Genomic DNA, 25,986 nt, shown 5'->3' on the forward strand with positions numbered 1-25,986 from the left:
TATGTCTATTCAGGCATTTGGTTTGCATCATGGTGGGTGTACCTGTCATGGTAGCCTCCCATGTGGTTTGTCTCTCTGAATTTTCCCCCAAACAGATGTAAGGCTAGTCATGTCTGATGTGTGGATATTGATGTTGCCATTCAGTCATTGGGCTATTGATGGAATCATTTCATGATATGTTAAACTGTATGTCACCTTCATGCACATGACAGTTGTCCATTGACTTGAAAGAATAGATATACTACCAGTGGTTATGTGTGAGTAAATGCTTCTTAGACCCTAATATGAGTGCTATACTTTGTTTTCAGGAGGATAATGACTTAAAAACTTGGTCCACAAAGCATGTATAAACCTTTCCTACATCACTATTGGTATAGTGTAGGTGACATGTGTCCTGACTCTTTCATCTTCAAACATTTGGTTATGCCAATTAGAGTTGTTGCATGTTTGCAAATTCCCATTGTGAAGGTTGTGAACTCAGTGACATGAAGTGGATATGGCTTGTGTGCAACATGCTGTCTTGTGATTACTGTGCTATATGTTTCCTTGACTGGTACATGACATCAGGCCAATTAGTTAGTATGTGTTTAGTTTCTGTATGTGATATGTGGAAATCTATGTTACATCTGTTTCCCATAGCTTGGTTGTTGGTTGACTATGTTCCTGTGGATAGGGACAAACTATCATGTGGCCAAGTCACCTTGTCATGGAATGGTTAGTGTGATGGCTCTACTGATATCATGGTATTTTAGGAGTGAGATAGGTAGCTCAGCTGGTGTGTGACTATGTTATGATTGAGGGATGTACATTGTATCTTGTGGTGACATGATGTTGGCACTAAACTGGTACTACCTGGGGGTGTTATACAACTAGATGTGATGTTACAAATGTGTACAATGTGATGTAAGTGGTATGCTAAGAATGTGATGACCCTACCTCACTTTCTGTTTCCCAGTATCAGCATCAGTATCAGCAGGCGAAGGAGATGGGGCACAGCCGAGTGGGGAAGCTTCTGGCCGCGGGACCTCCAGTCACGAGAACACTGACACCTAGGGACCCACTGTCCTGGAAACTAAATCCAGTTCACCATCTTCAGAATCCTTCACCAGTGGACACTCCCTGGCAGTGGTGGACCCATCTGGAACCACCCCAGCGCTATCTCTGTCTGCCACCCCATTTCTATCACCGCCCTTACTGTAGCTCCCCACCCAGTTGGCCGTGTCTGCTCACCCAAGAGGGTGATCGTCTCCTTTGCCACAGGCACCTCAGCCCCATTGCCTGCTCACCTTGCTGCCCTCAGTGAGGAGGCTACTGACCTCCTGAGGTCGATCTCTGTAGTTCAGTCAACCATTGTGAATGCCATCCAGGAACTGGCAACTCAGATACAACAGAGTAATGTGTTCCTGGGGGGTATTCACGGTGCACTGGATGGCCTACACAGATCATTTCAGGCTCTGGCCTCCACACTGATGGCAATCATTTGTGTACCATCCCCCCTCCATCTTTCTCTTCCCAATCCCAACACCCCTTCTCCGACCCAGGCAGATCACACAAACAGATAGGCATGCATCCACCTCAACATCCAAGGGTAGCGCAGACAAACATAAGCACCACAAGACACACCACCGGCATACACACAAGCAACATATACCTGCACACACAGCAACAGTCACAACCTGCCCTGACACCCCCACCACCCTCAGCATCACAGCCACAACACTTGACACCCCTCAGACACCCTACCAACATATATTGATCCAGCCACCACACCTATACTACCTGCATACATCACCCAAGCAGACCCTCAGACACCACACCCCAGTCACCACACCCACAGACACCACAACCACTGACAGGCCTACATGCGGCACATTCACCATACCTGCAGTCACCACCCCAACAGACAAGGACCCACCCACCACGGCATCCCCCTGCACCTCCACTTCCACTCAACCCAATACACATAAACACCCTCACTCACCCACCCAATAGACATCCACCACCCACAAGGATACCTCCACCTAACTCACACCCAAGGCATCCACAACAACACCTCATACAACCACTCCCTCTCCCTCCACACCCAAACCCTTTTGTTATGACCGTCCCCATGTGTCTAAGAAAGCTTGCCTCTTGAAGTTTGACCTTTTCCCTACTCCTCCAACCCATGATACCCCTAGATGACCTGTTTCACTCCCTAAGGCCATCCCTTCCACCTCCAACGCCTCTCCCTATTCCTCTCTGCCAGTACCCATGCCCTTCCCCCACCAAGAAGTCAACGCCTCCAAGGAAGACCCAACCCTTCCCAAGCCTAAACCAAACCCACACTCCCAAGATAAATCTCAACCCTTCACTCACCCACCACACCACCAGGTCATCCCTGAGGTGCCTGCCTGCCCCATTGATGTCCCTACCTGTGGAGGTTACATGACAGTCAGGAGTCAAGCTGGGGCACCATATAGTGCCCTTGGTGCACCAAAAAGTTTAATATTGGACTGCCCAATGGCCTGAAGCATTTATATTTCTTATGCCACAAATATATTTAACCAACCTGTTGTTCGTTTTCAGGTTACATCTTTGTCCTGCTTTTCCTTTCCTGGGTTTGTGTTGTTTCTGCCTGGCATTGTTTATGTGTGAGTATTTGTGTGTGTGTGTATTGCTTGTGCTTCTTATATTGTTTAGGCAGTATGTGAGGGTGTTTGCTGTGCTTTTGTCACCCAGGGATAGGGTGTGTGCTGTGTGATGGGCATGTGTTTGTTGCAGACATGTTGTTGTGATGGTATTATGTGTTGTTTGTGTTGACATGTGTTTGTGGTTGTGGTGTGTGGCTTTGTGTGCTTTGACTGTGTGAGTGTCCATGTATTGTGCATGGTAGTAAAGGTATGATGTGCTGTGTATGTGTGATGTGTGTCGATAGGTAAGTTGTATGATTGTGTAAATGTGTGTGTTCCTTCACTGTTGGTTGTACATTGTGTTGTAGTTTGATGAGTCCCTGTCCAATGTCAGTTGTGAGTGCTTGACAGTGTGTTTGTGAAGATGCAGTTGTGTTATTGTTGTGATGTGTTGATATGTTGTATGGGATGGTGTGAGACTGGGCCTGTGCTGTTTTGCAGTGTGTAAGTGTGTGTTCTTGACATGTGGTGTGTGTGTGTGCTGGCTGCAGTGTGTGTGCTGTGTACGTGTGGCTGTCTTTGTTGTTGTATGTGAGTGTGCATGTCAGTGTACTTGTACATGTGTGTGTTGCCCTCACAGCTCCCTCCCCATGGTATGTTATGTAAGTGTATAAAATGTCACAATATAGAACTGTAACAGGTAAGTGTGCGTACTTACGGTTGCTGTTGTCGTCGTTGGCAAATATTCTGTTGTCTTTCAACGAGCAGGAGCAGCAGGATGACGTCTAGTTGTGCTTTCATGGCAGCTTCAGATGAGTATGGCTTCCTGGAAGTGAGAGTCTCCTTTTATACAGTTTGTATCCATAATAGGATCATGAACTGTGGCTGTGTATAAGTGGTGTGCACTTCCCACGTATGCGCTCAGTGTTTGATCTGAATGGTGATTGGTATCAAGAGTCCATTAGATGTTTGAGAGAGTGCCCAAGCGCTTTAAACACCTAGCTACAAGGTGTTGTAACTGTGAGCCAGAGCGGTCCACAGTTTTTAAACAGTAAAAACAAAACCACAGCACATCCTGGTTTCCATATTAGTGTCTTTTAATTCTCCATGGTCAGTCAAAAATGGACATTCAAATAAATGTAGCATCAGCAAGTTTATTGTCGAGAAAGACGTTGCCAAGATGAGACAATTCGTAGAATCAAAACAAAACCCGAGGTTTCCAAAAGCAAGATGAGCAGTATCCTTACTATTGTATAGTGTCCAATATTAGAAGGAGTGTGATCAGGTATTAGTCAAAATGCTTCTCTCCGACCATGATGAGTCGGAGACATGGTCCTTCCGGGTGCTGTAATAGCAGCGCCTATGTACAAGTCTTCCCAATGTTCTTTTGCACTTGGAGTTGCATAATATTGGACCCTCTACAATTGTAAGGATACTGCTCATCTTGCTTTTGGACACCTCGTGTCTAACTCTGAATGTCTATTACCTACATATACAATCAAATATGTTTTAGCCTTGAAAAAGTCATGTAATGACAAAATACGTGTCGGCTGTCGATGTTTGATTCTACAAATTGTTTGGCTGTCGATGTTTTGATTTTACAACTTGTCTCAACTTGGTGACGTCTTTCTCGACAATAAACTTGCTGATGCTACATTTATTTGAACGTCCATTTTTGACTCACCATGGAGAATTAAAAGACACTAATATGGAAACCAGGATGTGCCGTGGTTTTGTCTTTACAGTTTGTATCCACCTGGGTTTCTGTGGTGGTCTGACAGCGGCGGAAATGGTGGCGGTGTGTAATCTCGTAATAGGTCTGATGGATACTTAGGCCCCCATTCCAACATTGACGGGCGGCGGAGGCCGCCCGCTAATGTTGCGCGGCAGAAATACCGCTCCGCGGTCCAGAGACCGCGGAGGGTATTCCAAGTTTTCCCCTGGGCTGGCGGGCGGCCGCCGAAAGGCCGCCCGCCAGCCCAGGGGAAAACAACCTTCCCACGATGAAGCCGGCTCGTAATCGAGCCGGCGGAGTGGGAAGGTGCGACGGGTGCTACTGCACCGTCGCGTATTTCACTGTCTGCTATGCAGACAGTGAAATACAAGCGGGGCCCTCTTACGGGGGCCCCTGCAGTGCTCATGCCATTGGCATGGGCACTGCAGGGGCCCCCAGGGGCCCCGCGACACCCCCTACCGCCATCCTGTTTCTGGCGGGCGAACCGCCAGGAACAGGATGGCGGTAGGGGGTGTCAGAATCCCCAAGGCGGCGCAGCAAGCTGCGCCGCCTTGGAGGATTCCAACGGGCAGCGGAAAACCGGCGGGAGACCGCCGGTTTTCCTGCACTGACCGCGGCCAAAGCGCCGCGGTCAGAATGCCCTGCGGGGCACCGCCGGGCTGTCGGCGGTGCTCCTGCCAACCGCGAGCCTGGCGGTCACAGACCGCCAGGCTCGTAATGAGGGCCTTAGTCTCCATCAGCCTGCTGGTGCCTTCATTCATCCGCGGCGGTCTGACCGCACTTGCAGAGTTGTCAGTGTTTTGGCGGGATTCTGCATGCATCACCGCCAAAGTCATAATTTGGCTTTCCTCTCCACCTGCCTGTTGGCGGTCTGACCGCCATTGCAAACATGGCGGTCCTCACACCGCCAAAGTCATAATGAGGGCCTAAGTCCAAAGGTAAAACTTTGACCGAGGCCTCCTGCTTACTGAAGTTGACCAGGGCTCCATCGTGGTCAGGCTCAAATTTTGACTTTGCTCCTGTCGAGTGTGACCAGATGTCCAGATTGGAGCTTTTAGTTTCTATGCACTAAAAAACATTTAAGTGGTAATTGTGAATTTGGTGGTCACCTGACCGCCATGGTAGCGGTGGCGGTCGGTCCCCCGCCAGGCTGGGGGTGAAGACCGCCATATTACGACCGCAGCAGTGAACCGACCCAAACGCAGCCACATCACCGCCAGTACCGCCAGTGCGGTCCAGCCACCGCCGTCAGCTGTTGGCATCCCCTGGCCGGCAGAAGGCATTTCCCTGGCCACCATATTATGAGTCAGCAGACCGCCATGATTTCCGGGGCAGACCGACCGCCACGGGAAACAAGCAATATACAAGGTAACACTCACCTCCAAGGACACAGACGAGTCTTCGGCAGACATGGAACCAGAACTGGAAGTCTTCCCAATGCTCTACGACACAATTCAAGTACAGGAACAGCAATGATGACAAAGAGGACAACTGTGAGTACAGCCGTCTAGCACACAAGGGAGGTAAGGGGAGAGTTACACACCCACACCCTACACACACACAACCTCCACAGTCTGCGACCCACATATACACATGTACACAAACACCCGTTCCAATACACACACACAGCCACAAACACACAAGCACACACAAATCACAGACAGGCACAACCAACATTCACACACCACTCCCAACATACACGGCACAAACATAGCATACACATGGATAAAAAATGGCTAAAAAAACAGAATTAACATAAGCTCACAAAATGAAAGGCTGGACAAATCACTGAAATCGCCACCAACGTCATCAGTTGGGCAGATTTATTATAAGGTGAGAAGGATATGTATGAATAATAAAACTATTTACAAGAATGGGCCATTGGCCAGTCCATCAAGTGCAATATGCACACATGGACATGAAGTTGCCCCAGCTTTACTCCTGACAGCCTCATGTCCTCCAATGAGCAGGGACATCAATGGGGGTGGTGGCAGGGGTTTAGGTTGGGAAGGGTGCTCCTTGGGCAGTGGTCTGGGTGGTGGTTTGGTCTTAGGTTTAGATGGCGGAGAGTGGTTTTGGAGCTGGTGGTGGGAGTGGGTACAGTTTTTGCATTCAAGGGGGGATTTTTGGCTGGGGGAGGGCCATGGGAAACACTAGGGGGGCCATGGGAGGACTGGGATCTGGAGGAACTGGGCTGGGGGAGGGGAACGTGATGCTTAGGGACAACACGGGGTCGGGCTGGAAGAGACGTCAAGAAAAAGTTTTTTAGGAACAGTGGGGCGGATTGTGAGAACAGATATGGGAGTGGAGGTAGAGGGAGTGGTTGGAGGAAATGTAGGTGTGCGGGACGTGGATGTAGGTGCATGCAAAGTGTGCATGTGTGAGGTGGACGACTGTTGGGTGGGTGAGTGGGTGTGTTTATGTGTCTTGGGAGGAGGAGGGGAATAGAAGCTGGGAGAAGATAAGCAGGTTGTGTGAATGTATGTTGAGGTGGTGTCTGCAAGTAAGGTGGGTGTGAATCATGTGGTAAAATGTTGTTGGTGGTCAGTGCGGATGTAGTGTATGGGGTGCATGTCTGCATGTCTTCTGTGGTGGTGACTGTTGGCAAGACTGAACTTGTGGCTGGATCTGGTAGTGAGGATGCAGTGTTGGCAGGTGTCAGTGGTGATGTGACTGTGAGAGAGGAGGTGGTGGGGAGACAGTGGAGGCAGTGGCTGGCGTGTATTGGGTGTGTGTATGAATGAGGTGGGACCTGTGGTGCTTGTGTTTGTCTTTGCGTGTCTTGTCTGTTGTCGGTGGCGCATGCAGGCCTGATGGTGTACTTGGGATGGGTGGGGGGAGAGGGTTCTAGGGATGGGCACAGGTAGCTGGAGGTGGAACGGAAGAAGTAGGGACACTGGCTGCCATCAAAGAGGAGACCAGAGTCTGAAACAATCTCTGTAGGCCAGCCAATGCACCATGAATGCCTTCCAGGTAGGCATTGCTTTACTGCATCTGGGATGCCAGCCCCTGGATGGCATTCACTATGGTTGACTGTCCCACAGAGATGGATCTCAGGAGGTCAATATCCTCCTCATTGAGGGCAGCAGGGCTGACCCAAGGAGATGCCCACCCTCTTAGGTGAGTGGGCATGGGAAACTCGGTGGGGAGCTACTGGGAAGGCGGTACTGGTAATGGGGGTGGTGGACGATGTCCATCGGAGGAGGAAACAGAGTCAGATGTAGCAGTTCCTATCTCCCCTGTTGTGCTCCCCTCGCCCTCCAACCCACTTGTCCCCTCAGCATTGGTGGACTCTGCCTCCAGGCTCTAGTAAGCTGCAGCCTCCCCACTTGCCAGTGCCCCTTCTCCTTCGCCTGATTATGCTAATGCACACAAGGACAGAAGAAGACAAGGAGGGAGGGTACGGGGAGAAAGAAAGGGAGCATTGGGTCAATTACAACACATGACACATATGAGCCACACTTTAAATCAATATATAAGCAATATACAGTATGCTGTGCCAAACACTAAACCACACGAATGGCTACAGACAGCAAGAGACCATGCAATTTGAAGCCCCTACCAATCTCCATTGACAACACTACACTGATAGAGCAGCAGCCTGTGACTACTCCCATGTGTGGGAGTTGACTTAGGGACTCCTTCACTTTCCCCATGACAGTTTGTGAACAACCTGCATTTGCCTGGACACACCACATAGCTAGTTGAAACAGCAGTACATGAGAGTCACCAATCTTTAGTCCCAGGTTGATCCCTCTACTTATGTAGCCATGTCTGTAACTTACAACTACCTATCAGAGAGACAAATAAGCATTACAATGAGGACCTCAGCTACAAACCCGGCCAGAAGTTACTTAGGCATCCAATAGCTATTAGCAAACCGTACAATCACTATGCAACTCGATACCTACATGAAGAACACTGTGAGTACTCACCCCCTTGAGGCTGCTGTGCTGCCCTCAAGCTTCCATCCAATGGTGGGTAGGCCACCGCCGGTTTGTGGGCAAATAGAGGGGTCGGGGTCCGACGGTCACTCCTCCCTCATTGGGAGGACGTCCCCAGCTGGGCCTCTGCAGTATTCCAGGCCCAGCGTCTCAGGTCCTCCCACCGCTTTCTGCAGTGGGTGCTCCACAGGCTATGAACAACCAGGGTCCACACTTCCTTGGGGATGGCTCGCCACAATCCCTTCTTTTGATGGGCGCTGACCTGCATGTGAGACACAGAGATAAAGATAGATAGATGTAGACTGCTCAACCAGTTACAGCAATGGACTACATACTGTATCTATATCACAGTGATACTACACATGACACATACCTATGTGCACATAAAGGTTGCATGACACAACACCCTCAAAAGGACATACCGCATGCACACACATGCAACTACATACAACCATGTAGCATCTACTATACAGAAAAGGTGCCTACCTCCTTATCTGGAGCCCCTTACAACTGTCCGTACAAGGGTAAGACCCCATCCACAAGCTTTCCAAGTTCTTCTGGTGTGAAGGCTGGGGCCCTATCCCCTGTAGAACATGCCATTGTGGCTTCCAGATACAGGACACAGCAGCCAGGCATTGGAGGTCTTGTTAGCTGGACAGTCAGTAGTCAAGTGAAATGGCTTTTAGAAAATGGCGGTCAAGGCCCCTGTTCCCCATAGAGATTAATGTTATCCAATGAGGAGTTGCACAGCGGTTCCCTCTGCCCACCACCATGAAGAATGACAATGGCGGAGCGAAGTCACTTCCATCTGTCCTCTACATGCAGGACATCAGCTGCCATTTTACACTATTATTTATCATTGTACCCAATTATATATGTGTCATAGCTCGATCTGGCACACTACATGCCAGGCCCTACACATTGTGAAGTTACTCATCCGAAATGATAATACCTTACACCATTTGTATCGTAATCTATACTCTGCTAAAAACTGTCAGACCTAGGAAACTGTGATATACCATATGGATTCCTGACTCATATCTTCACGTCTCCATTTATTGTACATTTATGCTGTAGACATACAATATAATGAAAGAGGGTTGATTTAGATGTCCGTCAGTATGTAGGAGCAACCAAAGCATAGATGGCAAATAGGTTGCCTGTGAGGTTGATATTTCAGCATTGATTGATAAAATAGGTGCTCAATATGTATTTTCTTTGTTACACTTGTAGTGGTGTAGATACTGACCAATGCGGAGGCAGAGGAATGTCGTGATGCACTGGATCGCACCTTCCCCAGTAGGTCGTTCCACCTCTTCCTTATGTTGTCTCTTGTGTGTGGATAATTTCCCACTGAGTTCACCTTGTGGACGACCCTCCGCCATAACTCTATTTTCCTGGATATGGAAGTCTGCTGCACCTGTGCACTGAACAGCTGTGGCTCTACCCTAACAATGTCGTCCCCCATGGCATGCAACTCATCATCTGTGAAACAGGGATATTTTTGTGAGGACATGGTGATGTTGATGTGTGTGGTGAATGGGATGTGCAGAGGGTGGTGTGTTTTGTGGGAGGTGGAGGGTGTGTGGTTATGTGGGATTGAGTGCTCGTGGTCTATAGCTCTATAGAGCGGTGCATGTTTGGGTGCAATGCTGTTGTGTGGTATGTGTTTGGGGTGTACAGGAGGCTGTGTTGAGTATGTGTAGTTACTTGTCGTGCGTGGCCGCGAGTTGTGTGGCAATTGTTTTCCGTTGCAGAGGATTGTGGGATGTGTGAGTCTGTGTTATATACTTGTTTGTGTGGGTGTGTGTGGTGTTTGTATGTGTATCAGGTGTGGGGTATTTGAAATGGCCAATGTTGTGTGGTTTTGTTAGGAAGTCAGCATTTGGACCGCGTGAGTCCACACCGCCAATGGCTTATCGCCGTTGAATGACCGCTGTACTGATTTGTGGGTCGTCATTTGGAGGGCGGTATCTTCTTGGTGTGGCGATGAGGGTGGTGGGACCGCCTCTCTCCCACAGTAGTTCGGTCTGGCGGTGTCCAATTTGTAGCTGCTTTCTGGCGGTTTTGTGTTTGTGACTCATAATACGGCGGTTGACTTGCCACCTCCACGTCAGTCTTTTGGCAGCCGCCAGCACAGTGGTCTTAGGTAAAGACCGCCAAAATCATAATGACCACCGTAATCTTTAAAAATTTATATCTACAGTTCCCTCAATTGGAATATTGTTGTTTTAGTGTCATTTTAAAAATACAAATAGAATCTATTTTTTATAAATTGAAGTTGGATTTTTATTGTGTTTTATGTTTTACTTATTTACTGTTTTGTGATTTTTAAATGCTTTACACACCTGTCTCCTAAGTTAAGCCTAACTGCTTGTTCCCAAGCTACCAAGAGCTGAGCTAAGATTAATTTATTGGGACCTGACTAGACCTAGTGGGGGTTTGTGGCCTACTGCTAAGTTTAAGTATTTACCTGCCCTTACCAGTCATTTTCCAGTAACTTTCTAACATTTTTGGTGCGCAGTGGTGGGATCCAGTACTTGTGTTTAATATCACACAACGGTTTTTAGTGAAATAAATTAAAAATCCTCTAAATTGTCTTTAATTTTTAATTTGGACTAATTTCAATTTTTATATTTTTCTAAATTTCTGAATCCAATTTTTGCAATGTTTTCTTTTTCTGTGCCACAAAACTTAAGGGTTACCATGCAGCTTGATCTGGCTAGCCTACCCACACTTCCAGTAGCTTAGGAAGTGTTTTGCATAGAGGGGGTTGCCTGCAGCCACTAATCTCAGGAAGAATGTGCTGATTAAATCCCTGACTACCTGGGCTGAGGCCCAAGATGAAGGCACAGAGGAAGCTCCAGTGGGAGATGAGGAAAATGACACTAGATCCAGCCTCTCAGAGGAGGGAGGACAGATACACCTCAGTGATGAGGAGGATGAAAGGTCATCACTCTGCATGGTCATCAAGGCCATGCCCAAAGCTAGTTGGAGGAGGGGGCCCTTCATAAGGAGAGAACATGTTCCTTCGGGAGAGAGAACTGAAAGCCCAGCTGGCCTCTATAGCTTTGGAGGCAGAAAAGTTGGCCATAGAAAAGAAAAAGTGGGCAAGAGTAGAACAAAGAAATGGTGGCAGCGAAGAAGAACTTGAGATGTCCAGAGGTGGTGGGTTTTGTCCAAGGTTTCCCAAGGGGATGGTTCCTGTATACCAAGAGGGAGATAACATAGATAAATGGCTGGCAGCCTTTGAAAGGGCTCTCTGTCCGAATGAGAAGGGTTCAGCTTCAGTACTAGGGTTCACTCTTATGGGAGTTGATTTCAGTATATGGGAGGGATAGGCAACTCGACTGACCTCCTGGTCAGGATCTGTTGCCCTCCCCGCTCCTCTGGCTGCTGCTGCCTCTGCCTTGCCTTGGGAACGAACTGAGAGCTTGCCTGATTCTTAGGTCGAGGCCCTCCTCCGCCCACAGGTTTCTGCCTGCGCCTCATCCCTGGTGACCTAGTGGCCATCTACAAGTAAGTCTCTTTCAGTCTCTCCTTTTCTCCTGCTTTTATACTTCTGCCTTTTTTCACTTTGTTTTTCTTTTTCTATTGTTTCTCTTCATTTTCTGTGTCTTCCTTGACCATCTCCCTCCTGTGCCGCTGCTTCCCCTACATCCCTATCCCCTTCCCCTCCGCAAAGTGCTTTTCCTGCTCTTCTGCCTCCCAGCTGACAGGACCCCCGCCTCCCTCCCCTTTTTAATGGCAGCCACAGCGCTGTGAAAGGGCACCTCCACCGACCTCCTGGTCAGCATCTGTTGCCTTCCCCAGCTCCTCTGGCTGCTGTTACCTCTGCCTTGCCTTGGGAACGAACTGAGAGCCTGCCTTACTCTCAGTTCAAGGCCCTCCTCCGCGAGCAGGCTTCTGCCTGTGCCTCATCCCTGGTGGCCTAGTGGCCATCTACAAATAAGTACCTCTCTCTGTCTCTCCTTTATTCCTGCTTTTACACTTCTGCCTTTTTTCACTTTGTTTTTTGTTTTTTGTTTTTCTATTGTTTCTCTTCATTTTCTGTCTCTTCCCTGACCCTCTCCCTCCTGTGCCGCTGCTGTCCCAGCAGCCCCCGCCACAAAGCGTTTTTCCCACCCTTCCGCCTCACAGCTGATGGGACCCCCCGCCTCTTTTCCCTTCTTAATCGTAGCCACACCCCTGGTGTGCCAAAGGCAAGCCTATCTGTGCCCGTCCGTGCCCGGACAGCACCCAGCGCCAGGAACCCTGGATCTCCGCCAAGCCATTCCCTGGCCAGCCTCCATCATGACGCCAAGACCCTCCACTGGGCCTTTTTCCTCAGGTTCAGCCACAACAAACAACCGGAATGCCCCAAACCTCAAACCACTGATGCCCGCCACAACCTCATCAACTGCCTCCTTCTAAATATATGCTCCCTCCATAAGCACACCACAGAACTTTGGGACCTGATCGACTCCACCCATCTGGACATCGCATTCCTACCCGAGGGCTGGACCAACCCTAGCTCCGGACCAGACATCGCCATTGGAATCCCAGATGGATACAACATCCTAAGGAAGGACCGGCCCTCCCGTCTGGGCGGTGGGCTGGCCATCGTACACAAGTCCTCACTTCCCATCACGGTCAACACAGAGGAACACTCCACCACAATGGAACACCTACACTTCCTGATCCACACCCCTCACAACTCCTCCCTCCATGGCACCCAGGCCTACAGACCTCCCCGCCCCCACCCAGCCTTCATCGAAGCCATTCTAGACATCGCCCACCCACGCCATGGCGTTCACTGACTACCTTCCCCTCGGCGATTTGAATTTCCAACTCGAGGACCACAGTGACCAAAACACCATTCCCCTACTCGACAATCTTGCCACCCTCAGACTTCAACATCTAATCACTGCGCCCATGCACGCCGCAGGACACGTGCTAGACCCCATTTTCACCACAAGCAACTGGATTACCATCAAGAATATTTCCATCACGGACTTGACTGAACATCACTGTCTACACTTCGCCATCACCGCACCCAACAGCCGCCTCCATGTCCCAAGGGCCCCCCCACAGGAAACGGAGCAAAATTACAGATAAACAAGTCACCACGACCCTTGCCAAATCACCCCCCACCAACGATGCCAACACCACAGCATGCAAACTCAACGCCTGGATCACCGAATGCGCCAACTCCCTAACCCCCGTCTAATCAACTTCGGTCAAGCGCATCCCAAAAAGAGCCAGACGGTTCACCACCGAACTCCAACAATCAAAGCACAATTGCAGGGGTTTAGAGAAGAAATGTAGAAATGTAGAAACAGCAAAACCAGCGAAGTCCTCGCCTCCTTCAGAGCCGCCACTGCCACCCATCACAGATGCATTGAGAACGCAAAAAAGCCACACTCCGGGAACGCATCAACACCTCCCCGCACAACACAAGAGAACTCTTCACGGTAATCAACAAATTCACCAATCCTCCGTGTGAAGCCACCAACATCCCCCCATTGCAAGACCTCTGTGACAAACTGGCCACTTTCTCCAACTGCAAGATTAAGGACATCTATGACAGCTTCCTCCAGCAGATCTCACCCAGCATCAGAAACTACTACCGACCCAGCCCCCCAGAACCCACCCATACTGTCCACAGCTGGTCCACTCTCACCACAGAAGAGACTGAAATCATCCTGAACATCATTCACTCTGTAGCTCCCACAGACCCCTGTCCTCATCACATCTACAACAGAGCCAGTGCATCCATCACCCCCGAACTCTTCAAGACACTGAACTGCTCTATCAAAACGGCCACCTTCCCCGATCATTGGAAACACGCTGAAGTCCACCCTCTCCTGAAGAGACCCACAGCCGACTCATGAGAGCTAAAGAATTTCCGGCCTACTACCCTACCCGGCCAAAGTCCTGGAAAAAGCCATAAACTCACAGCTGCGACAGTTCACGAAGACAACAACTCTCTGGATACCTCCCAGTCTGGCTTCCGCAGCAACCACAGCATGGATACAGCTCTTCTTGCAGACACCAATGACATCCACAGACTCCTCAACTGAGGCCACACCGCAGCACTCAAACTCCTCAACCTCTCAGCAGGGTTATATGTCGGAACCACGGGTGCCTAAACCACCCGTGGCTCAACAACGAGGTCGGAACAATGACCTCGTTCTAAACACTAATGCCTTTACCATGAATGTGTTTACAACGATTTTACCATTGTAAACGCATTCCTGGTAAAGGCATTACCAATCACCATGCACAACCCAGCATGCTTCCACCCCAGCCCCCCACCCCAACACTTAAACATAAACCCTGACCCCCCTAAACCCTAATCACCCCCAGCCCCCCGCCCAGTCCAAAAACTAAAAATAACCTGAGTCCCCACCCCCGCCCCTAAAAAATCACCCCCAGCACCTCCCGAAACAGCCCCAGTCCCAGCCCAACTTACCTCCTCCTTCACCGCGCCCACTCCAAATACCTTCTGTACCTTAACCACGCATGTACGTTGTTCAGACATGCGTGGTTAAAGTACCAAAACCAGGGAGTCATGGAAAACGAAAGCATTGTTTCGCTTTCATTTTTCACAATCTTGTGGTTCCGGACTCGTTCTTCCGGGTGTTTCCCCTCAGCAGCCTTCGACATGGTCTCCCACAGCACCTTAGGCACCAGACTCCATGACGTAGGAATCTGTGGAAAAGCCTTGCAATGGATTCACTTCTTCCTCACTGGAATAACACAGAGAGTCAGGCTCCCACACTTCATATCCAAACCAACAAATGTCAGCTGAGGAGTCCCTCAGGGATCCTCCATGAGCCCAACACTCTTTAACATCTACATGCCAACATGCAGCCATTGTCAGAAGCCACAAAATGAACATCGTGTCATACCACGATGACACACAACTCATCATATCCCTCAATGAAGACCCAGACAAAACAAAGAGGAACTTTCACACCGGAATGAAAGCTGTCACCGCCTGGATGAGGGAGAGCTGCCTCAAGTTCAACTCAAACAAGACCAAGCTCATCATCTTTGGAAACTCCACTTCAGCCTGGGATGACTTCTGGTGGCCCACATCGCTCAGAGTCCCACCTACTTTGACTGATGACGCCCGCAACCTGAGAATCATCCTCAACTCCTCCCTAACAATGACGACTGCTGCAAAATAGTCACCCACACCCTAGTCACAAGCAAGCCCAACTACGGCAACGCACATCATGCTGGCACCATGACAAAGAACATCAATAAACTACAACTCATCCAAAACACTACGGCCAGACTTGTCCTAAACCTCCCCCACCAGGAACATATCTCCCCCAACTGGCTCCTGGTGGAGAAGCAAATCAACTTCAAACTACTCACCCACACCTACAAGGCCCTTCACAACATTGGACCGGCCTACCTGAATTATCCCATCTCTTTCCATAACCCACCAGACCCCTCTGATATCCCCAGAAGGCACTATCCACCATTCCTCGCTTCCGGAAAACCACAGCTGGAAGAAGATCTTTCACCTACCTTGCAGACAAGAGCTGGAACAACCTACCCATGCACCTCAGACAAAGCCCATCACTCACCATCTTCAGGAAGAACCTCAAGACATGGCTCTTTGAATTAGACTCAGACCTTCCACCAGTGCCTTGAGATCCTCATGGGTGAGAAGTTGTGCTTTATAAAAACTGATTGATTGATTGATTGATTGATTGACCCTAGGGGAGGATGAGACAGACTCATATCACAACATGAAAATGTATCTCACCCAGATGGTCACTACCCGATCCTGGGTTGACTTTGTGGACATCTCACAGAAGGCACCAGAGGACTGGATACAGGGTAACAAGGTAAGTACCTATGAGGTGCTATACAATTTGATTATGAAAGAGCACCTTCTAAGTAACTGTGTCCAAGAGAGATTACGCCAGTATTTAGTTGACTCCAAGTTTGCCAACCCCAGGGAGCTGGGGAGGCAGCAGATAAGTGGTTAAGAACCAGAGTAAACCAAAAACCCCAGGGGTGATCAGAAAAAGGGGGGGTGGACAGTGCTCTTCTTAAGGAAAGGCCAGGGGAAAGAAGATAAAAAGTCAAAGGAGTCCTCACAGGAGTCTCTAAAACCTGCACAGGGAGGGGGAGCCCTGACCCATGCCACTTCTAAGGGGAAGGGTACCAGGGGAAGAATTATGGTCCTGTTAAGGCAGGGATGTTCCAAGAACATGCAAGGCCAGCAATTGTTTTGAGTGTCACCAGCCTGGACACAAAAGAGGAGATGCTTTCTGCTCAAAGAAGCCCCCATTGGTGGGCAGTCCCATGGGATTGCTAATGTAGGTATGGGGATGGAAGTTTGCCCAAGGCTGGAATCAGGGTACACAGAGGTCACCTTAGTGTCCGTGGGTGGGGTGGACATTGCATCCATGGCCACCTTACCTCCCAGCATGAAGAGGTATAAGCAGAGGCCTAAAGTTAATGGGACTGAGGTGGAGGCTCTGAGAGAATGAAGAACCAGCAGTTCCTACCTGGTGTATTCCGCCAGGTGACACATGCAGACAGCATAACCAACCTCCATCCCATGGCAATGGTGAGCTTAGAATGGGGAGATATGACTGGCCCTAAAACGTAGTTGTTGCTCCTGCCGCCCAGTGCTGGGGAATGGTCTGGAAGCATCTGAATGGTCAGAGGTGAAAAGATGACTAGGTCACAGGCAGCACAACAGGGATGTGCTGGACACTTGGATCCTGGAACAATTGGCCGAACCTCCAAGAACAAGAGAAAGGTCACAGGGTCTGGCCTGCCAGCCCCAAAGAGTACAGAGGTGCAGGAGGAATCTAATCCTGAGGGGGAGGATCTGACCTCTGATGGAAGGACCCCTCCCCTGCAAGCTCTGCCTGACTTGGCAGAATTTCAAGGGGCAGGTGGGCCCACCAGAGAAGAGTTGTGCCAGGGACAAAGAGAGTGCCCCACTCTTGTAGGCCTGAGGCAGACTGCCTCCAGGCAAGAACAAGAGGATATCAGTGGTCCCAACATGGTTTATTTGGAGGATGGAGTTCTCTATACTGAAGCAAGGGACCCCAAACCAGGGGCAACCAGGAGATTGGTGGTCCCACAGAATTACAGGGAATTCCTCCGCATCTTAAGCTATGATGTTCTCTTAGCAGAACATGTGTGGTAGACCAAGACTCGGAAAAGGCTTGTCAATCATTTTTTATTGGCCCCATATGTCAGTGAAAGTGAAGGAGATTTGCAGCTCTTGTGTCACCTGTCTGGCAAGTAGCAAGGCAGGGAGCAAGCCAAAGGCTCCCTTGATACCACTACCAGTGGTTGTGACTCCCTTTGAGAGAGTGTGGATTGACATTGTTGATCCACTAGACCTACCAAATGCCTCAAGCAATCGATGAAGTTTGGTGGTAGTGGACCAGGTATCCAGAGACAATACCCCTCAGGTCAATCACTGTTTCCACAGTAGCTAAGGTCCTACTTGGTGTGTTCACCGGAGTAGGTTATTCAAAGGAAGTGATCTCAGATATGGGCAAAACTTTATGTCTGCCTATCTGAAGGTGATGTGGGGTGAATGTGGTGTTACTTATAAGTTCACCACCCCATGTCCCCAGACCAATGGTCTGGTGGAGAGATTTAACAAGCTCCTGAAGGGCATGATCATGGGTTTTTCTGACAAACTCAGGAGGAGATGGGGTTGTTCTCTCCCCATGCCTGCTGTTTGCAAACAGGGAGGTACCCCAAAAAGGACTTGGATTTAGCCCCTTTGAGTTACTGTTTGGGCACCCTCTAAGACGCCCATTGTGTTTAGTGAGAGAGTCTTGGGAAAATCCTCTCAAAGAGTCCAAACAGAATGTGCTTGATTATGTGCTGTGCCTGCGGTCACGCATGGCTTAGTATATGAAGAAGGCAGGCAGCAAGCTGGAGGCCAGCCAAGAGCTAATGAAGCTCTGGCATGATCAGAAGGCTACTATGCATGAGTATCACCCAGGTTAAATGGTGTGGCTTTTGGAACCTTTGGCTCTTAGAGCCCTCCAGGCCAAGTGGATTGGTCCCTTCCTCATTCTGGAGAAAAAGGGTGAGGTCTCCTACCTGGTGGACCTTGGCATCCCCAGGAATCCTCATAGGATTCTGCATGTAAACAGACTAAAATCCCACCAAGACAGGGCAAACAAGACCACACTGATGGTCACAGATGAGGGAAAGGAGGAGAAGGGTGAACGTCTGCCAAACCTTCTCTCCAACAATGCACAAGATGGGTCAGTGGAGGGAGTAGTACTCTCTACCAAGTTGACAGCCCAGCAGCAGAAAGACTGCAGACAAGTATTGGAGCAGTTTGCTAGAATGTTGTCCATGACCCATGGACTCACCAATTGATGTGTCCATGACATTGACACTGGTGACAGCTTACCAGTCAAAAGTATGTTGTACAGGTTGTCAGACCAGGTCAGAGCCAACATAAAATCTAAGGTAGCTAAGATGTTGCAGTTAAAGGTAATTGAGCCCTTTGATAGTCCTTGGACCAGTAAGTGGTACTGGTACCCAATCCTAATCCCCAAGGTGGGAAGGAAGTGCTAAGATTCTGTGTAGACTACAGAGGTTTAAACGCATTCACTAAGACTGACACTCACCCCATACCCAGAGCTGATGAACTCATTGATAGGTTGGTGTTCAGTTCCACCTGAGAGTACCACCTGGTCCACCTGAGGGAAGTGCTTCAGGCCCTGCTCCAGGCAGGCCTGACTATCAAAGCAAGCAAGTGCCAGATAGGGCAGAGTTCAGTGGTATACCTGGGCCACTTTGTAGGTGGAGACCATGTACACCCTCTCCAGCCCAAGATCTAGACCACACTGGATTGGGAGGCTCCTAAAACCCAGTCAGGGCCTTTCTTGGCTTGGCTGGGTGTAACAGGAGGTGTGTTGAGAATTATGTGACAATCGTGGCCCCTCTTACAGTCCTCACCTCATAGAAGTACCCCAAAAAGGTCATTTGGACCCCAGACTGTCGGAAAGCCTTTGACACTCTGAAGAAGGCTATGTGTTCAGCACCAGTATTACTGGCCCCGGGCTACAACAAAGAGTTTATAGTGCAAACAGATGTTTCAAAGACAGTGATTGGGGCAGTGTTAGCACAAGTTAATAAAGGTCAATAAAGAGGGCCAGGATCAGCCAGTTGCCTCTATGAGCAGACGACTGTTCCCCAGAGAGCAAAGATGGAGTGCCATTGAGAGGGAGGCCTTTGCTGTGGCCTGGTCCCTGAAGAAGGTGAGGCCATATCTGTTTGCTACTCATTTCCCTGTTCAAACCGACCACAGACCTCTCAGATGTGATCTGGGAATGCCATGCCAATGCAGATGGCCTTTCCATGTCTTTCCACTTAAATGTAGGTTAGTACCTATCATCTTTTGACTGGGGGAGCAGTGTAGGAAAGTCCTTCTTTTTGCCCTGGTCACTCCCAAACATTTTGGACAACAACTTGTGGTTACTGACTCTTGGCTGTGCCCTGGATACTGCTAACCAGTCCCAAGGCCAGTGCTCTGTGTAAAATGGATTATGCAAATTAGGCTAATTATAATGGGCTGTAACCTACCTATAAGTCTCTAGTATATGGTAGGGCATGTAGGTTTAGGGACCCCAGCATAGGTAGTGCACCCACAGGTGTACCCCTGAGGTACACAGTGTCATTCTGAAGGCAGGCCTGCCTTGCTGGCTGCTTTTAAGTTAAAGTTAATCATAAATTCGACTTTGGAATTAAAAGTACTTCCAAAGTCTTAAACTACCTTATTTTTACATATAGATCACCCATAAAGCGTGTCATGGGTGCCACTGGGGTTGGGTGCAGTGTAATCATAAGCAGGGACCTTATAAAACATGTTTTATAAGCCCTGGTGAGGGAAAAATAGCTACATTCATTTACCCCATTGTAGTGAATGGGCTCCATAGGCTAGCATGGGGAGACTTTATTTTAAAATAATAAAGGCTCATGTTCTGTAGGAAGGAGCAAAATATGGGGTGTCCAGCATCAAATTAAAAGTGATAGTAAATCCAACATCTTGCCACTGTTGAATTTATTATAACTTGCACCTAGAAAGAGTTTCAAACTCTTTCTAAAAGTTATCAGTTTTATCCCTGTAGTGCCCTTCTCTGATTGGCCAGGCTCTAGCAGCCTGGCCATGCTGCCTTGACGAGGTGTGAAATGGCCTGGGTTGAGCACAAAGGAAGTGGGAGGGGGGTGCCTCAGCAGATAGTGAAACAGGTTTGTGGGAGAGCAGCCGAACTGTATTTCAAAGGAGGGAAGGACATTTGATCCAGCAAGTGGACCTCCCCACATTTCCTGCAAAACCAGATAGCCAGGTGCCCCTGATTAGATTAGGAGAGTGCTGGAAAGTAGTGTGTTAAGGTAAACCTAGCTACACCACTGGGTGGGCTTAGTCAGACCTAACCCCTGAGATTGAATTTCTGCCATCTTGGATTTGTGGAGACTGTTGCTCGCTGGGATTGATTTTTGCCACACTTCCCATGGAGTGGTCACTCAAGAGGGTGGTGGCCTGGACATGATTTGACAGAGGGCCCCCCTGTTTTCCAACCCCAGGAGCAAGGATAAAACTGGCAGAGCTGCACCTACCTCAGATCCCTACAAGGAACAAGAAGAAGGACTGCACTCTGAAGGACTGCACCAGCTTTACACTTGGGCTTCACCACTAAAATGACTTTGACTGTCTTTAACTGCTTTAAGAAGGGACTCCCTGTTTGCTACAGGTAGAAAATAGCTGGCCAGAGTCCCCTGCATCAAGCACTGAAGAAACTGACCCGCTGACCAGTATCCAGTGGTCATTTTTGGATTTGAGCCAGGTGCATTCTGGGAGTAAGAGTCCAAACCCTCAAGGAACAACTCAGAGCTTATGGAACCTTGGGGTGAATTGTGGACTCCTAAAGGACCTTCAAAGGCCTTCTGGAAGAGGTTCCAGAAGTTTGAAGAAGTTTGGAGCACTTTTGAAAAAAAGCTCCATAAGTGGACCGACCTGACGTCATGAGTCAAGCAGGCTTACCTCGACAACGACCCGGCCTGACCTACAGGTTCGCCTCTCTGAAAAGCTCTGGAGCCCCAGACTTTCAGGAATCCACCAGGGACTCGTGGAAAGGCAATCCAACAACATTGACTCAAAATCAGCTTACTGTAGAGGGTTATTGGATGCCAGAGAGAAAAAGATCAAACAAAACTTCTAAGTCCAAACATAAAAACTTGACTGAGGCTTCCCACACAGCATATCTGAGGAGGGCTCCAGGGAGGTCACCTTCAATTTCAAGTTCATCCTGGACAAAGATTTCCATCACGAAAAATCGACCAAGCCAGAAATTAGAATTCTTCACCAAGGTCTCCTGCGATGAGTATTCGAAGAGGGCTCCAGAGAGGTCGGAAACAACTTGTGACTAAGGGCCTCATTGCGAGGCTGGCGGTCTTCAGACCATCTGCCCCGCTGTGGTGGTCAGGACTGCCGCTGCTGTTGAGGTCCAACCACCACATAAAGACTCTGGCGGTCAGACAGCCAGGGTTCCACCAGCACCGCTGAGATCCATGATCCTGATGGCCTGGCAGTGGCAGAGATTGTAATCCTCCAGGGCAGTGCTGCCCTGCGGATTGTGACCTCATTCTCCACCAGCCTTTTCATGGTGGTTTCACTGCCATGAAAAAGCTGACAAAGAACAAGTGCAGGGGGCCACGGGGGACCCCTGCACTACCCATGTACTTGGCAAGGGCAGTGCAGGGGTTCCCCTGCCCAGCATCGTCGCAAGGTTCACTGTTTGGCTTGCAGACAGTGAACACTGCTGGTACACCCTGTGGGCTACAGCATTGCTGCCAGCTTCATTATGAGCCAGAGACAATGCAGTAGCCTGTTTCCCTGAAGGCCGGTGGGTGGAAACAAGAGATTTTCGCCTGCCGGCCTAGTGGGAAACTCCGAAGAGGTCTGGCGGGGTGGTTGCCACGAAGGCGGCAGCCACCCTGTCTGAAGTTTGGCAGATGGGCTTTACCATCCGCCAAACTCAAAATGAGGCCCTAAGTCTGAAGGTAAAACTTTGACCAAGGCCTCCCGCTCACTGTAGCTGAGCAGGGCTCCATCGCGGTAGGCCTCAAATTTTGACTTTGTCCCAGTCGATTGTGACCAGATGTCCAGATTGGCGCTTTTACTTTCTATTCGCTAAAAAACATTTAGACCCTCATTACGAGTTTGGTGGTCTTTTGGCAACACCAACACCAACTGGATGATTCAACTGTGATCTACTATGTGACAGTGACAGCAATGCTATCCACTATCCTCAACCCTACATGGAACATGAAAAAATGTCACAATCCGTTACCCGCAAGCATTGTCTGCAGTGCTGCATCTGTCATTGCCATCACTGGGAAGCAAGTCAAGCTACTCCATGCATCAGATGATACGAACAAGTGTATCTCCACAATGTAACTCTCTCCCTTTCCATCCACAGGTACCCCTGCCACTGCCACCCTGCAGAGGATGCCAGAGACAGACAGTCCTCCCCAGGATGAAGGCCCCAGTAGATGTCTGGACATAGACGGCTTGCCTGACCGATTTGGGACAACTGGTCAGTCCACCTGTAGGACGCTGGCCCTCTATGTAGTGTACAAACTAGGTACACTCTGTGGGGTGTCCAGGCAACCACATGTTGGTTTTCAGAGGCAAAAACTAGATCACCTAATGCTCTAATTTTTGAGGTAGTTTGGTTGAGCAGTTCATCTAATCTTGGAGATGTGCAAAGCATTTGTTGTACTCACAGTATCAATCATGCGACTCACACACTCAAAGGAATAACTCAAGACCAATTTATAAAAATACTTCAGATTTTTATATAATCTTTGAGACCAAGATTATCAAAATTGGTTAACTACTTTTTTAAGTTATGAATTTTAAACACAGCTGGCAAAACTCAACTTAAGGCATGTTCCACAGTCAGTAAAAGGTAGGTAACACACTATCATATTGTGGACTGTGAGGATAAGCAGCATTACTGATGACACCACTATTTGTGGCACTTCAATTGCTGTTCACAGAGCCCTACAGGGAACATACAACATGGACATATTTGAACAGTAACACAAGTCCTGATGGGCAATATGTCCCCACACCGACCCACCCAGAGGGATAGCTGTACTCAACCCCTCCACTGATGACACACACCAGGAGGTGCTATGCCAATAGGCAGACAGGAGGACAGGTCACATAAAAACAGTCTACACATACGTGTTCCTCATTGGAAGTATTGGTGGCTCAACTCTGCTTTAGAGTCAGCTGCATCCTCATTATCTGCCTCCTCATCACTTAGTATGTCACCATCATCAGCCACTGGCCCAGCCGCCACCTCCTCTGCATCCAGCAATGGGATGTGATGTGTCAGGGCCAGATTGTGGAGCATGCAGCAGACAACAACGATCTGGCAGACTTTTAGTTGTCTGTAGAGCAGGGCACCTCCGGAGACGTGTAGACACCGGAATCTGGCCTTCAGTAGCCCAAAGGTCCTCTTGATGACACACCTCGTCCAGACGTGGGCCTCATTGAAACGGTTTTTACTATCTGCAGTCGGATATCTCACAGGTGTCAGCGGCCAGGGAAGGTTAGGATAGCCAGAGTCACCTGTGTGCACAAAGGTTGGACCTATCTCAATACCGGTAGAGACACAGGGCAGATTGTGAAGAGAGGTGAGATTACAGGGGCACACATACAATTGAATACATACTGATGAGCCAGGCCCTGTCCCTCTGTAGTTGTGCCATCATGTGTGGGACGTTGCTGTTCCTCAGAATTAAGGAGTCATGCACAGAACCACGGTACTTGGCCGTAAGTTGGGATATACTGGTCAGCGAGACACACCACCTGGACATTAATGGAGTAAAGGTTTTTCCAGATTTTGTACACTTGTTCATTACTCCAGGGGGAAACCAAGGCAATGTGGGTGCCATCTATGGCCCCTATCACATGAGGGATATGTGCCATATCATAGAAGTCAGCTTTGACAGTGGCCAAATTTGCACATTGGGGAAACCTGATGTCGCTGGGCAGGTGTTTGAGTAAAGCACACAGTACTTCCTTGAACACAAAACTGAACATCGGCTGTGTCTTCCCTGCTGCCAAGCCCACTGTCATCTGGAACGACCCTGAGGCAAGGAAGTAGAGCACTGACAACATTTGTACTGTGGGAGGGATGGCATAGAGATGACGTATGGCAGGCAACATATCCGGCTTCAACTGGGTACACAGCTCCATGATGGTCTGATGGTTCAGATGATACGTCTATACAACGTGTCTCTCTTCCAGGGTAGCAAGGTTGGCTAGGGGCCGGTACACAGGGGCATGTCTCATTCTCACAATTGCACGGTATCTGGGAATAGGTGAGAGGATAAGTCGAAGTTGATGTCTTGTGTGCGTGGACATAGTCAATCTGTGCAGTAGTCCCTATATTTCATCCATGACACACCTAAAATTCATGCACAATTAACTAAATACATGTAAAATGACAGCTGCCTCTCCTGCATGCACAGGACAGATGGAAGTGACCTCATTCCGCCAGCATTAGTCATCATGGCGGTAGGCGGTCTCAGCCGCCGTGCAACTCCTCATTGGATAACATTGTTGCCTATGGGAGACTGGGGCCAATGGTGATCACCGCTGGCAGTGACAGTCATGTACACGGAGGCTGTGACTGCTATTTTCTGTAGCATAGCTCACTTGACTCCTGATACTGCAAGAAAGACCTCCACTGCGTGTGCTGCTGTGTACTTTCTCTGGGAGCCAGAATGCCACATCCTGTGGGAGATAAGGCCCCAGCCTTCACCCAGGAGGAGATGGAGAAGCTTGTTGATGGGCCCCTACCCCTATATGGAGGGTTGTATGGGGCACGAGAGCAGCAGGTGAGTCTTCTGTCACTGTCCTGTCTGATAGTGATGTGTGTGAGGTTAAAAGGCATTGGGACGAAACAGGAGTAGCAGATGCATGGTGATGGGTGAGGAGTCAGAGCATTAGTGGGGTGAAGAAACATTAGTATGGCCATGAGATGTGTCTGATGTGTGATGTCCACTGCTGTCCTTGTGATGCCACTCGACATGAATTTGTTCTATCTGTTTCACCCATGCAGGTCAGTGCCCATCAGAAGAAGGGGATTTGGCATGCTATCACCAAGCAAGTGCAGATCCTGTGGGTCTATAGCCAGTGGGGCACCCACTGCAGAAAGCGGTGGGAGGACCTGAGACGCTGGGCACGTAAGACCGCAGAGGTCTAGCTGGGGATGTCCTCCCAATGAGGGAGGGGTGCCTGTCGGACCCTGAGCCCCTAATGGCCCACATTTTGGCGGTGACCTGCTGTGAGGTGGATGGGCACTTGAGGGCAGCACAGGAGCCACAAGGGGGTAAGTATACACTCACACCTTAATAATATAATGCTTGTATGGCTTTGGGTTACCTACTAGTGGGAACATGTAGCATAGGTCATTGTTAGATGCATGTCAACTATTGGTATCAGCCACCCTGGCAGGATTGGTATCAAAGACATGTGCCTATTCCATGTAGACAGTGACTTATGAGGGCATCTACTTCCAATTTGGGATTTGTGTAGTCACCTTCAACAAAGTTTGAGAGCCCAGCTACTACCATCAGCATCAGTATACCAGAGGTGTCAGGGCATTGCCATCGC

Source organism: Pleurodeles waltl, chromosome 6, assembly GCF_031143425.1.
Source record: "Pleurodeles waltl isolate 20211129_DDA chromosome 6, aPleWal1.hap1.20221129, whole genome shotgun sequence".
NCBI classification, from domain to species: Eukaryota; Metazoa; Chordata; class Amphibia; order Caudata; family Salamandridae; genus Pleurodeles; species Pleurodeles waltl.